Source organism: Grampus griseus (genome assembly GCF_964374135.1).
Source record: "Grampus griseus genome assembly, chromosome: 1".
Taxonomy (NCBI): Eukaryota; Metazoa; Chordata; class Mammalia; order Artiodactyla; family Delphinidae; genus Grampus; species Grampus griseus.
In genome coordinates, this window is record NC_139017.1 from 85430326 (window position 1) to 85442954 (window position 12629).

Genomic DNA, 12629 nt, shown 5'->3' on the forward strand with positions numbered 1-12629 from the left:
TATTTACTCCAAAGCCAAGTCAAGAGGAACAACAACAAAACCCATCCTCCCCGCATTATCCACGCATGGAGAATAAATGGAATGCTGGCTGCTAGTGGCGGAATTTTGCCCGGGTCTTGACAGGGCTGATGTAGTGCCCCGTCCCGTGCTTTGATGATGAAAGATTAGGGCCGATTCATATGTGTCCCCCCACCCCCATTATTTTTCCTTCTCCGTCCCCTTTTGGGCTCCTGCCGGGAAAATGATGGAGACTATTTTACTGACGCTGAGGGGAGAGGTGAATGGGAATGCGTGCGGCCTAAGTGATACAGGAATGTGGAGGGGGGGAGCCATGTGTAAGGGGAAGTAGTGGAAGGAAGCTGAGAGAAATTGACAGCTTAATGCTGCCCCTGGGGCTCATTTTATGGTTAATTAGGACATGCAAATAAGCTGGAAGTTCATTTGATACCCTCCCTGGCATGGGGTCCGCCTCACACCTGGCCCACTTCCCTGGCAGGTACCGGGGTCCCCTGATTGGCTCAGGCATCTGCTCAGGACCCCACCTGTTTCCCTGTGGCCCTGAGACCAGAGTGTGTCTGTAGATGATCCCTGGCCACAAGCAGGAACTAGAAGAGTCCCTGTGGCCGGAGGGCCTGCCTAGTCCCCTTCCTTTCTCTTCCCATCCCTTCAGCCCTGGGACCCCTCTTTCCCAGAGGGTCCCTCTTCCTCAAGCACTTCCGCTGCACCACCCCTCAGGTGGAGAGCCGAACTCAAACTTGCCCCGAGGACCAGAGACCTGGCTCAGCTCTGTCCCCGCCACGTGGCCCTGTTCCGCAGAGCGCTGTGGCAAGCGGGGGCACCCCCATCTTTCCCGAGTCACAGCAACACTTCCTACAGGGCCGCCCTAAAGCGGGAGCACAGCCTGTCTCTCGGCGGGTATCTGGCTCTCAGTGCCCGCCAGGTGCCTTCCCCAGCCAGGGCAGTCACGGCACTTCTGCCGGCACCCGGGCATGGGCACTGGATTCCGGAGCCAAACAGGATAGGAGACCCACTTGCCCGTCACTGTGTAAGCTAGAGTGGGTGGCTTAACCTCCCTGAGCCTCACTGTTCTTGGCGTGAAATGGTGAAAACACAGGGCTGCTGTGAGATGTGAAGGACGTGAGGCACCTCGGCCTCTAGAACCCAGCAGAAGCTCAGTATGTATCAGGTGAGCGACCATCCCTTCAGGCGCAGACCAAGTGACCCAGGGCAAAAAACACTGAAAGATCGAGAACAGCTTTCTCAGAGCCTTGGTCTCCTCTTCTGGCCCTATTACCTCACAGAACTGTAACAAGGATCAGAGAAGACAATAAGTGTGAACATGTTTTTGTACATTGTAAAAATATTACCCGGATGGGCTATTTGCCAAATGGCAAACAATTTACACTTTTCCGTGGAAGGATATGTGTGTGCACGTGTGTAGGGGGCTGGGTACGGAGGGGCTGCAGCATAGGCTGAGCTCAGGAATGGTGCTTGAAGACCCCCCACTGCCTGAGGATGTGCTCTAGGGAGCACCCCCACCCCCGCCCGCTCCCTCACAGTAAACCCTCAGGGCCCGTGCATTCCTGGCAAGGACTAGAGAAGTGGACGAGCCAAGTTCTGATGGTTTTGAGGAGTCAGTGTCGCCACCCCACACTCTCACCCGCATCGCTCTCTGAAATCATCTTTGTGTTACTGGTCAGAGAGGCCTCCAAGGAACAAAGAGGGAGGGAGCCCTTCTCGGGCACCTACTCCTCAACACAACACTTGGGGCAAAAATAATCTGGCAGGGAGCCATGACTGCACCTCACACTCCGCCTTTTCCCTGTATCTTGGCCAGGCTGGGCCCTGGGTCCGGGAGGGAGCAGGGTCTCTGACTCTCCACCAGGTCTCAGGCCACAGCTGCCACACTTCTGCTCCCTGGCTTCCACTCCACTGAATCCATTCCCTGTACGCCCCTCTGGACCCATCCCTCAAGACAGCCACCCTGTTCCGGGGGCATAGGAATCACTGCCAAAAATGCCCTCCTGCGAGCTCTGCACCTCCGGCAGAAGCCCACCACGACCCAGCTCTGGGCTCTCCGCCCTGCCCCCTAGTTCTTCCCACTGGCCGGGGCGGGGCGGGGGCGGGTTCAGGCACAGCAGATGCCACCTGGTTTTTGGGGGAGGTGCCCCCATCCAAGGGAAGAATCAGGTTTTGTTTCCCTGTTTCCCCCGCTCTGCACATGTTACTCCCCTGGCTGCTTTCCCTTTCCTCCTGTGCCTCCCCCTCAGGCCCCTTCCTCACCTCCCCCTGCCGACCAGAGGGCCCGCAGCTGCAAGGAAATGCTGCCTGGGCTCTGGGAGGACAGAGGAGGTGAAGGAAGTGTCTTCAAGATCCTGTGACTTCATCCTCATTGGGCCTGTCTTCCGTGGGTGTCTGGAGGCCCAGTCCTTCCCAACAGACCCCAATGGACTTTCTCAGCCTTACTTCTGGGCACTTCCCACCCCCCAACTTGATGCTCCAGGGAGGTGAGCACTTTGCTCCAAGCTTGGGGTTTTTATGCCTCTAGGTCTTTGCATTGCTGTTTCCCCACTGCCTCTGCCCGGCTGACCTGTTAACGCACCTTTCACTCTGCAGTTCAGAGGGCATCTCTTCTGCGAAGCCCTCTCCAGGGGCTTTATCTGTGCCTGTACCCAACCACAGGAATTACTTTGTAAGTCACCCTAGCAACTCCTCTCCCACCACTCCTGTACCTCCAGCACCGCGGAGCACAGGGCTCTCGACGCGACCTCCACTCCTCAGAGTGAACCCTCTGCTGAGCCCGGCTCCTGCATCTCCTGCTTTAGGCAAGACCAGCAGTCAAGGCCCCTCAGCTGCCTCCCCAGGCCCACTTCTCACTCAACTCCTCAGTCCACTCCCCAGGAGAGGGGAGCTGGGGCCAACATCACTTTCAAGAGAGTAAACTCCCCAACCTGAGCCCCCCTCCCCAAGCTGTTGTGTGTTGCCCTCTGTCTCTGGCCCGTTGCTTTGGCGTCTCCACCCTAGCTCTCCAGGCCAATTCTACTGTAACACGGGCTGTCTGAGGAGCCCTGGCCCTCCCCCTCCCACCCAGCTCCCTGCCCCTGGCATGCTGTCATCCAGCCGCCCAGAGCTCAGGTCCTGCAGATGACCGCAGCCACTTGTCTTCCATGCCTGCTCAATCCCAGTGGCTCCCTCTTTCCATCCTGGAGGACATCGCTTTTACCCCAGCCTCCAAGTTTTATCCCCTTCTACTTGCTCCCTCCCAACAGGTTGTCCTGACCTGGCTCATCCCCTTGTCCTTTTTGGCAACAACATCTGGCCCCAGCCTTACCCTACCATAGGAGTTTTTCTTAACCTGCTTTGCCAGGGATCCCCGCCCCTGCTGGGGACATCGAGTCTGCTAGATTCTGCCTCCCCCATTGTGATTGTGGAGGGTCAGGGTGGGGCAAGGGGGAAGGAAGTTGAGAGCTGGGTGCTCAGCGCCTTCCCTCCCTCCAGCCCCACTACTGGCCACACTCCAGACATTGTCTCCCAGCAAGGCAGCATGCGTATCAGTCGTTTGTGTAGAAGTGGTGGGAAAGGGGAGGGTATCAGGCATAAAAAGTTTTCTAAAAGCAAGAAGTAGCAACATTTGGAGGTTCCTCCAAATGGTGTTCAAGTACAGCAACTGAAATCCCTGCATAGACTCTGCTCCTCAGGCAGAAGTGCCAAGGCTGGTGACTTCATCCTGGACGGCCACCAAGTAGTCACTCAAAGCCTCCTACGTGCACTGCCTAGGGACGGGCCTAGGGAGCTTCCTCCTCATCACAGGGAGCACCGGGCAGACTGACTCAAGCAGGTGTTAGAATCCCCGATCTGAGGTTCCAAGCATCTGTTCAAGTAAGTCAATTTATATTCCAGAAAATACGGGGTTAGGGGACTGTATCAGTGATTTCAAAGGCCCAAAGAATTCCAAAGCTCCTGGTCTTGGCTTCGGGACCCTACAGGGAACATAGGGATCAAATATCTTCTTTAAACTTCTCCATTAAATGTATCCCCTCCCAGGCAAGGCAGACAGGGCCCAGTGCCTAATCCCACAATTCCAAGTCCTACTTTCCGTAATGGGAAGACTGCATGCTTAACGCCGCTCCTTCAAACTCCCCAACCCACCCACCTAGAGAGATACTAGTGATGCAAAGGGCAAGGGAGACGGGGGCTACAGAAGTGTGGCTTGGCTTTCACCCGCAAGGGAAGGCCTGAATGATGGGGTCTTGGTGGGAAAGTTGGCACCTACCCAATAGGAGTGGATTAAGGGAAAGAGCCTTCTTAATCAAAATGGTAGATCCCCAGGGAAAGGAAGGGGCTGAAGGGCCAGAGGGGCTGCTGTCTCCTGCTGTGAAGTAACAGTAAAGAAAGGAAAACTTGGGAGGGTGTGAAGGTGGGAACTAATTACCCACCCTGTAGGTACCAAAGGGTCTGAGGGGAGAATTATGTCAAATGAAGCAGAGGAATACAGAGCAAAAAAAAAAGCCTTTTCTCTTAAATCCTCCCTAACATCTTGGAGTGCCGAAGTGTTAATGCTGGTTCCCTTCTAAACGGAGCTTTTGTTTGGGAATGATCACAACGATAAGCCTCAGAGATCATCGTCATTAGAGAAAGAGGGAGAATGGAGTGCGATATGAAGCCTGGGAAGACCACTAGAATCCGTGGGGAGTAGGCCTTATAACCTCGAAATCGCCAATCCTCCTCACTTCTGAAATCCCCCCATCCCTGTCCTCTCCAAGTCTCACCCAGAGGATGCTATGCGCTTGTTATTTGCTTAGCTCAACCTACTAGTTGCTGACTTCTTGTTTCAAGGCCTGTCATGATAGGGCTCCAGCCTCTTCTCTCCACATTAACACCAACTGAAACTAGATCACTCCTGGTTCCTGTTTCCTGCGCTTGCTTTTTCCTGCAATCTGCCTGTAACACCTGTTGAAAATTCCACCCTTTAAAGCCTGGTTCAACTCCCCTCTCTGGAAGCATTTCAGATCTCCCAGAACAGAAAGCATCTGTCTCTTCTGTCTCATGCTACTTTGCTTAAAACTTCTTCATGGTACCTTTTATTAGTTCTTTGTAACCTACCAGTTTCTATCCCACATACTGTTTGCCTTCTGCCACTGTAGCCGCCCATGCTCCTATCTGGGTCAGCTTCTTCCCTTACACGCCTCCTCAGTGGACCACTCCTATTAGCACACAAACATGCACTGTTTCATCCAGCTCAACAGTAATCCATGCCTGACATCTCCACTGTCTTTCTTTCTGTTTTCTCCTACACCTACTCCAGACACTGTCCCCTACCACTCCACTGACAGCCCGTCAAGGTCACCAGTGACCTCCGTGTTCTCCTTTGCTAATTCTTCGTCTCCCAACCTCATGACAGAATCCTTGGATCGCTTCTGTCTATACTCAACCCTGGTGATCCTATTCAGCTTCATGTTCTTAAATATTAAATGTAAGCCTCCTGTCCAGACCTCTTCCTCTGAATTCTAGACTCATATCCAACCACCTATCGTACAACTCTAGAATGTTACACACTTTTCACACTTAGTATGTTCAAAGTCGAATTCCTGACCCCCTCCCTCTGCCCCTTCCAAACCCGCTCCTGTCATAATCTTCACTACCTTACTGGCCAAAAATCTTGGAGTCATCTTTGACTCTCTCTCTCTCTCTCTCTCTCTCTCACTCTCACACACACACACACTCACTCTCTCTCTCTCCATGTGTCAGCATTTCCTGTTGGCTCCACTTTCCTACCTGATTATTCAGTACCCTAACTGGCCTCTCTGCTTCCATCCTGGGCCCTCTATAGGCTATTCCTAAATAGTATTCCTTATGGTAGGCCGAGTCAGACCATGTTTTATCCTCTGCCAAAAGCTCTTTCGTGGACTCCACTCAGTAAATGCGGAAGGAAGTGTCTTCCCCCATCCCACTACCTCTCTGTTACCTCCTATTACTCTCCTCCTTGATCCCTCTGCTCCAGCCACACTGGCCTCCTTGCTGATCCTTCAACACACCAGGCATATGTCCACCTTATGGCATCTGCAGACCCTTCACACTGCATGGAAGGCTGTGCTTTCCCCCAGGCAGGTGTATGGGCTACATATTTCCAATATTTATGCAAGAGCAACTTCAGTGAAACCTAAACCTGTGACCCACTACCACCACATTCCTTCTGCCCAGCACTCTTGCCCCTTTACACTGCTTAACTCTTCTGCATAGTACACACACACACACACACACACACACACACACACACACACACACACAGCTTTTGCCACTTGCCAGAAACTCCACGAGGGAAGGGATGAAGGGATTTTGGTTTGTATTATTCCCCGATGTAGCCCCAACACGCAGACCAGCACCTGGCATACAGTAGAGGCACAATAACTATTTGCTGGTAGGCCTATAAGGATCATGCCTTGTTCTGCTTTGTAAGCCCTACAAGAACTTTTACATGGTTAAAAGTAGGCACAAGAACTTGCATTTGGTTAAGTTTAAAAAAATGCACTGAAAACAACAGCTCAAAATAAGAGTCACATCACTGCTTAAAATGGGAAGGTTTATTAAGGTTTTTCCTACAAACGAACAGCCAAGCCCATGCTTCTTAAGAGAAGCGATTAGCAGGAAATGTATGTCACACCTTGGGCCCAGAACCACAGGAAGCTTCTTAACAAGCCAAAGAACTTGCATCCCCAATTCACTTTTAAAGCTCTTGTTGATGTCTGCAAAACAGAATCCATGTTGCCTCCCAGAAAACAGAACTAGGCACCCAGTTCAAAGTCTCCAGCTGTTCTCAACAAGAGTATTTAGGCAAGATATGGCATTAAATAAGTGCACTACACACTCAACACATTCAACAAACCCAAGATGAAGTTATAGTAAGAAAAATCCATGTTCAATGCAATGTCTATGCTACATTTTCAAGAATAACTTGCATGTTTTTACATTTTTGGGGAATAGAAATGCTAAAAGCTGGGTGGTTAGACTGCCTCAAAGCTCACATTCATTTCCTCCCCGGCAAGATGGGCTCCTTCCAGATCCTGGACAAGCACCCAAACCACTCTGCCCTTTTAAGTTTGGAGCTGAGTCAAGAGGGGCTATTTTAACACACATTTAAGTAGCACCTTAAATAAGTACAAGACCCAAACAAAACAAAAGGTTATTTTACAAGTTATTTTCCTCCTCCGAATACCTGACAATTTCTTCACACTTTGGTTTCACTACACACATATTTATGAGTGTATTTTACGCCCTCTAACATTCTACTATGATTGCTTACAAAGGAAAATACTGAGGTAATCTTTGTATCTTTCTGTCCCTCAGTCCTGAAAACAAAAATCGGATACGTGAACTGACAAATATATGTGTACCTATGAGGATAATGAGGCAAACTATTTGAAATTGGGCAGGTCCAGAAAATGCAGAATGTTCATATGTGGAGAAAAGCAGCCTCAGACCAAGTAACCTATGTTCATAAAGTTGGTAATAAAGATCAGTATCTTCCCAAGGATTGACTTTTTCCAAGTACATTCTAACTCCAAAGATGCACACGGTTTCACCAAGGAGTAAAAGGCAGTCGGCTATGATGGCAAACCAAGCTGCCAAATACAGGTTCGTTCAAAGTTGTAGGGAAGAGAAAAACACACCAATATCCATCTCTCTCTAAACATTCCTAAGAGAATTTGCCCTGTGGCCACAGCTCAATGAATTACAATGCTATTCATATCTCTGACGAATTTCTTATATCTTCTCTGCCCAATTAAACTGCAAACTCTTGAGGGAGGGCCTTCACACCTCTTTGTGAGGCACACAGTATTTATAGAATAGATGGCTTGAATATCTACTTTTAATTCAATGGTAGAAGTGTTAACTGATACTGAAGCTCCCCCTGGTGGAGGGTAAAATTATAGATTATGTATTAACTTAGTTTCCAAAACTAAGATCGTTTGGGGACACTATGAAGCCATTAAAGTTGTTCGTATTCTAGTGGAAAAAAGCAAACTACCGACTGTGACATCAAGCCTCCTTTAAAGTAGATATTACTCATATAACCAAAGTTAATATACTTTAAATAGCCATAAATACTGATACGGCGTCAGTTCTTCAATATTCACCATATGAGATTCATATAATATCCTTGAGGGCTTTTTGATTTTTCTGCTATAAAAATATATCGTATTTTCAGGCACCCTCCCCTCTGGAACCAAGACTAAGGACTTCACATAGGGACAATATAAAAGCACACCTATCTCACTTTCTGACAGGATACCTTTCCATCTTGCTCAGCAATGGCAGACTTCTTTGAGATAACAATGCATGTCTCTGAATTCAGCTGGTCCTGCTCTGCACACTACTGTGTGCCACAAGGGCATTTTTCTTCACAGTTCTACCTTTATCCCAAGTAGACTGTGTAAGATGTAACAAAGAAATCCAGTACCTGTCGTCTTTTCCTACCATGTCCTAAAACAGAGGACATCGAGTTATGCTCCTAGTCAAGCAGACTGTAACTTGGGAGTTCTTCTTATTTAAAATAATTCCTACTTAATCTGGCAAATAACGACACAATCTATGTAACAGGTAATATTTAGAAATGTTTGCTCGCTTATGAGATGGTTATCTATGATTTTAAGTCCAAAGGAATGTTTGAGAGGTGAGTTTCAAAGCAGAATGACTTTAGAGGACCTTAAAATATGCTACACTGACCTGGACAGACTGGCCCTAATGCTTCACTTATTTTTTTTTTAAATTTATTGCATTTATGAGATTTTTGGCCCCTCAGTCCCAGACATATGTATAACTGAATCAGTAGAAGGTAAGTATTAGGTAACTAAGTTTATTAGAAACTTAAAAGAATACAATTTCCAAATTTTCTTTTTACAATATTTTAACATTTTCTCAGGTTGGTCAGAGATTACATTTGAAATCTGATCTTTAAATTTCAATTTAGTAACTGATGGGGCTGACCACACTCCTAGGAAGTCTCAACAAGGCATGAACACTACTTCACACCTAGTTGCAACGAGACAGCATCTAGATCCCTGAGCAATGATTTAGACTTTCTAGGACTGGTTTCCTCCTCAACATTCAGGGACAAGGCACAGGGTTTCCTAAGCTTGTTTCTTTCCTTCTCTAGCACTTAAGTGGCTAACAAGCTGTTCTGCTCTACCTCTATGGTGTACATAAGTCATATCACCCTAGGTCCATGTCCTACTTAAGCCCCACTTTTTGTAAAAAACAGAAAAAAAAACTGGGAAGGAAAGGAAAAGCACCACTATATAGCCAGCTAAAAATTTAACTTAGCAATCTTTTCCATATGACTACCACTATACTACTTCATATACAGTTGAAGAAAAAGCAACTGACACATCCTTTATATGCTTTTTCACTTTTACCCACTTCTCTTAGATTCTTCGATCTATTATAAAGCAAACTTGAAAATATTTACATAACATTTCATTGGTGGACTTATACTCAACAAATTAACAATGGCAAAATGATTCCCTTGAAATTACAACCTGTGGAAGATTTGAAGTAGTAAAAGTTAAACCCTGATACAGTAGTAAACTTATCTTTTTACATATAAAAATAATACACAGTGGGATATTTTATTCAATAAGATACAATCTTTAAGATCAAGAGAGAATATACAAAACTATTGTATGTAGTCTGATGTATTTTACTGTATAATAGGAATAAATATATATAGAACAGAAAGTGCGAGGTCTGTTTGTAGAGAAATCACCATTTACTTAGGGGTTTAAAGCCAAGTGTTCTGCAGGTACCAGCCAGGAAGGAGCTACTGCTGCATTTAAAACAATGTGATCATTATAAAATAAAGGCCTTAAATCTATAAACAATAACAAAAACACACAAACCAAATGAAAATGTACTAAAATTTAATCATCCATAAAAGCTGTAATTTAATCTGACAGTAAAACACAAGAAGCAATATTAGAGGTGGTTTAGTATATTATATATTTTAGCTTTGAAAGCCATAGAAATCAGTTATCCCAGTTTTTTTCTCTATAAAAGACCCATTTTTCCAAAGCATTATGCACAAACAATTTTAATTAGAATATAATGACAGAATGATATTTCATAATTTTTTAAATATAAAATGAAGTCAATGACTCAAAAAAGTTATCTGCTGCAATGAGTCTGAGGGGAAATTTTCATAATCTATATCATTACAGATATAAAGTACAATGGTTCAACTTTTTAGTGCTTGACAGGGAGGAAACATGATAAAAAGGTCAATATGAAATCATTTGATTATAGTAGCAATATCTAACATTTGAAATGCATCCATGCTCTTTTGTATAATCATATTAGAGTCAAGTATATTTATTTTCACATCTGTTATAACTGCTATTGCAAAGGAGAAATACTATTGTCTTATTTTCCAAGAGATATACACAGAGCAATTCTTTTCTCCAGGGAACTTGTGCAAACCAATATAAGATCTAAACTCTTCACATAATATATAAAACAGGAGAAGCCTCTTCAGATTTATTTTTTGAAGTCTGGAATGCTGGCACTTTCCAATTAGGCAACAGTTCTTCATTCCTGTAATCTAGAACATTGAATAGATACAGATATATATATACTGATATATATGGTTAACCTTGATGTCAGAAGATGATAGTAAATAAGTAGCTACATAATAATACAGAGAGAAATAATGATTTTGGCTGATCATTATTAGATAACTAAATTATATTAAACATATATAGTAACAAGGCTATTTTAAACTCCCTTTAAAAATGTTTAAAAAATAGTTTTATTGTACTTAGTGTTTCACAATATATCTGGCAGTCCTGTCTGTAAAGAGGAAAACAGTGATTATTTCATTTCTACCCCAGTATCATCTTATTTTTAAAGGTTCCTTTTCCACTAAGGAAACAACTCATGCCTGCATCAACTTCCCAATGGAAATTCTTTATTCAACCATTTTATGATTATTTATATTAGGGTTACCTATTCCAATTCAGGCTAGGACAAGAAGAAACGATACAGAAAGAGCTGATGCCCATTTTCAAGGGCAGAAGACTCAAAGTTAGGTTTACTGCTCAGCAGAAAAGAATTAGGTTAAAGGAATAATTTCCTGAAGATGAATTTCTTTCCTCAGTTTAAAAAAGTAGGACATATTAGAAAGAGACTAACACGCTTCAGTATGATTTTGCCTAACGGCTAGGGCTAGGTAAGCTGCCCTTAAGGTTCACATACCCTTACTAAAACCATTTATAGTGGCTATTTAAATTTATTCCATATCTCAGTACTTCTTAAATGGGATCAACATAGCACTTCAAGTCTATAATCACAGCAAAATGCTCTGCAAAGTATTCTGATTACTAAGTAACCTATTATTTGGTATTATCAAATATGCACAGAGATCTCAGGTAACATTAAATATATTGTAAGCTGAATTACCTATCAGAGCCTAAGAATTTATGCAACCAGGATGAAAGTCTTATTTCTAGATTTAGGTCAAGATTTCTTTCCTCTAAGGTAACACTCATAGTAGTACACTGTAGGGTGTACGTGAATGAATCTGCCCAATAGGCCAGGAGACGGCACCTCTTCCTTTAGACATAAGCTAAAAGGACATTTTCTGAGAACTGGACATTAAACGAGGGTCAGCTAAGATAATGATAAAAATGAGCCAGTCAGGGGCTTCCCTGGTAGTGCACTGGTTCAGAATCCGCCTGCCAATGCAGGGGACACGGGTTCAAGCCCTGGTCCGGGAAGATCCTACATGCCATGGAGCAACGAAGCCTGTGCGCCACAACTACTGAGCCCCGCACTCTAGAGCCTGCAAGCCACAACTACTGAGCCCATGTGCCACAACTACTGAAGCCCGCGCTCCACAACAAGAGAAGCCACCACAATGAGAGGCCTGCACACCACAACGAAGAGTAGCCCCCGCTCGCCGCAACTAGAGAAAGCCCATGCACAGCAACGAAGAACCAAAGCAGCCCCCCCCCAAAAAAAAAGCCAGACAACTAACTGTAGAAGAGTTAAATACATTTCAGAACAGGAACTGGAGTTCTCATTTTTTTCTACCTTTGTACCCTTACCTAAAGAAACACAAATACTATCAACTTTAACAATAATCACCTTCAAGGAGCTGATGATTTATAGTTACTGACTCAAGATTTCACTAAAAGCCTAAGCAAGCATTTGGCCAGAAGCTGTTTTTCCAAAATCTCACTATCCAGAGGCAATCTGTGACCTTTACTCCTTTCTGTCTATTTTCCCTCTACTTCATTTCAAAAAGGGGTACAATTACTCAGTTGTTTCCCCTAAGAGAGTTTCATTCATATCTCTAAGGAAGCACATATTAGTTAATTTGATGCTCCAGAAGATGTAATCTACTAAACAGACCCAAGAGACCTACAAGAGTTTTAGCACAACCAACTCTCCTCTAAGCGGACCCAGTTTAGTAACAGTCCCATAATTAGCATCAAATTACATCATAAATCCACTCCATGAAAGTATTCTTTTATGGTAATGTTTACAGAGTTGATGAACATAAGTAAAAACTGTTCAGGGGATTTAAATATATAATTAAGGGAAAACAAATGGTCCCACATGGCCTGGTTGCTTAC

At 45.0% G+C, this 12629-nt stretch overlaps 1 protein-coding gene across 2 annotated transcripts in view; it reads right to left on the reverse strand.

Moving 5' to 3' along the window:
* Positions 1-6523: 6523 nt before the first annotated feature.
* The window catches only part of RAP1A (RAP1A, member of RAS oncogene family), a 77448-nt gene continuing 71342 nt past the window's right edge, over positions 6524-12629 (reverse strand). Inside the window, exon 9 of one of the 2 annotated variants that reach the window (XM_082649408.1) lies at positions 6524-10594. The gene's annotated coding sequence lies outside the window, so the exon portion shown is untranslated. The remainder of the gene's footprint in view (positions 10595-12629) is intronic. The other variant, XM_082649407.1, reaches the window with a different exon arrangement.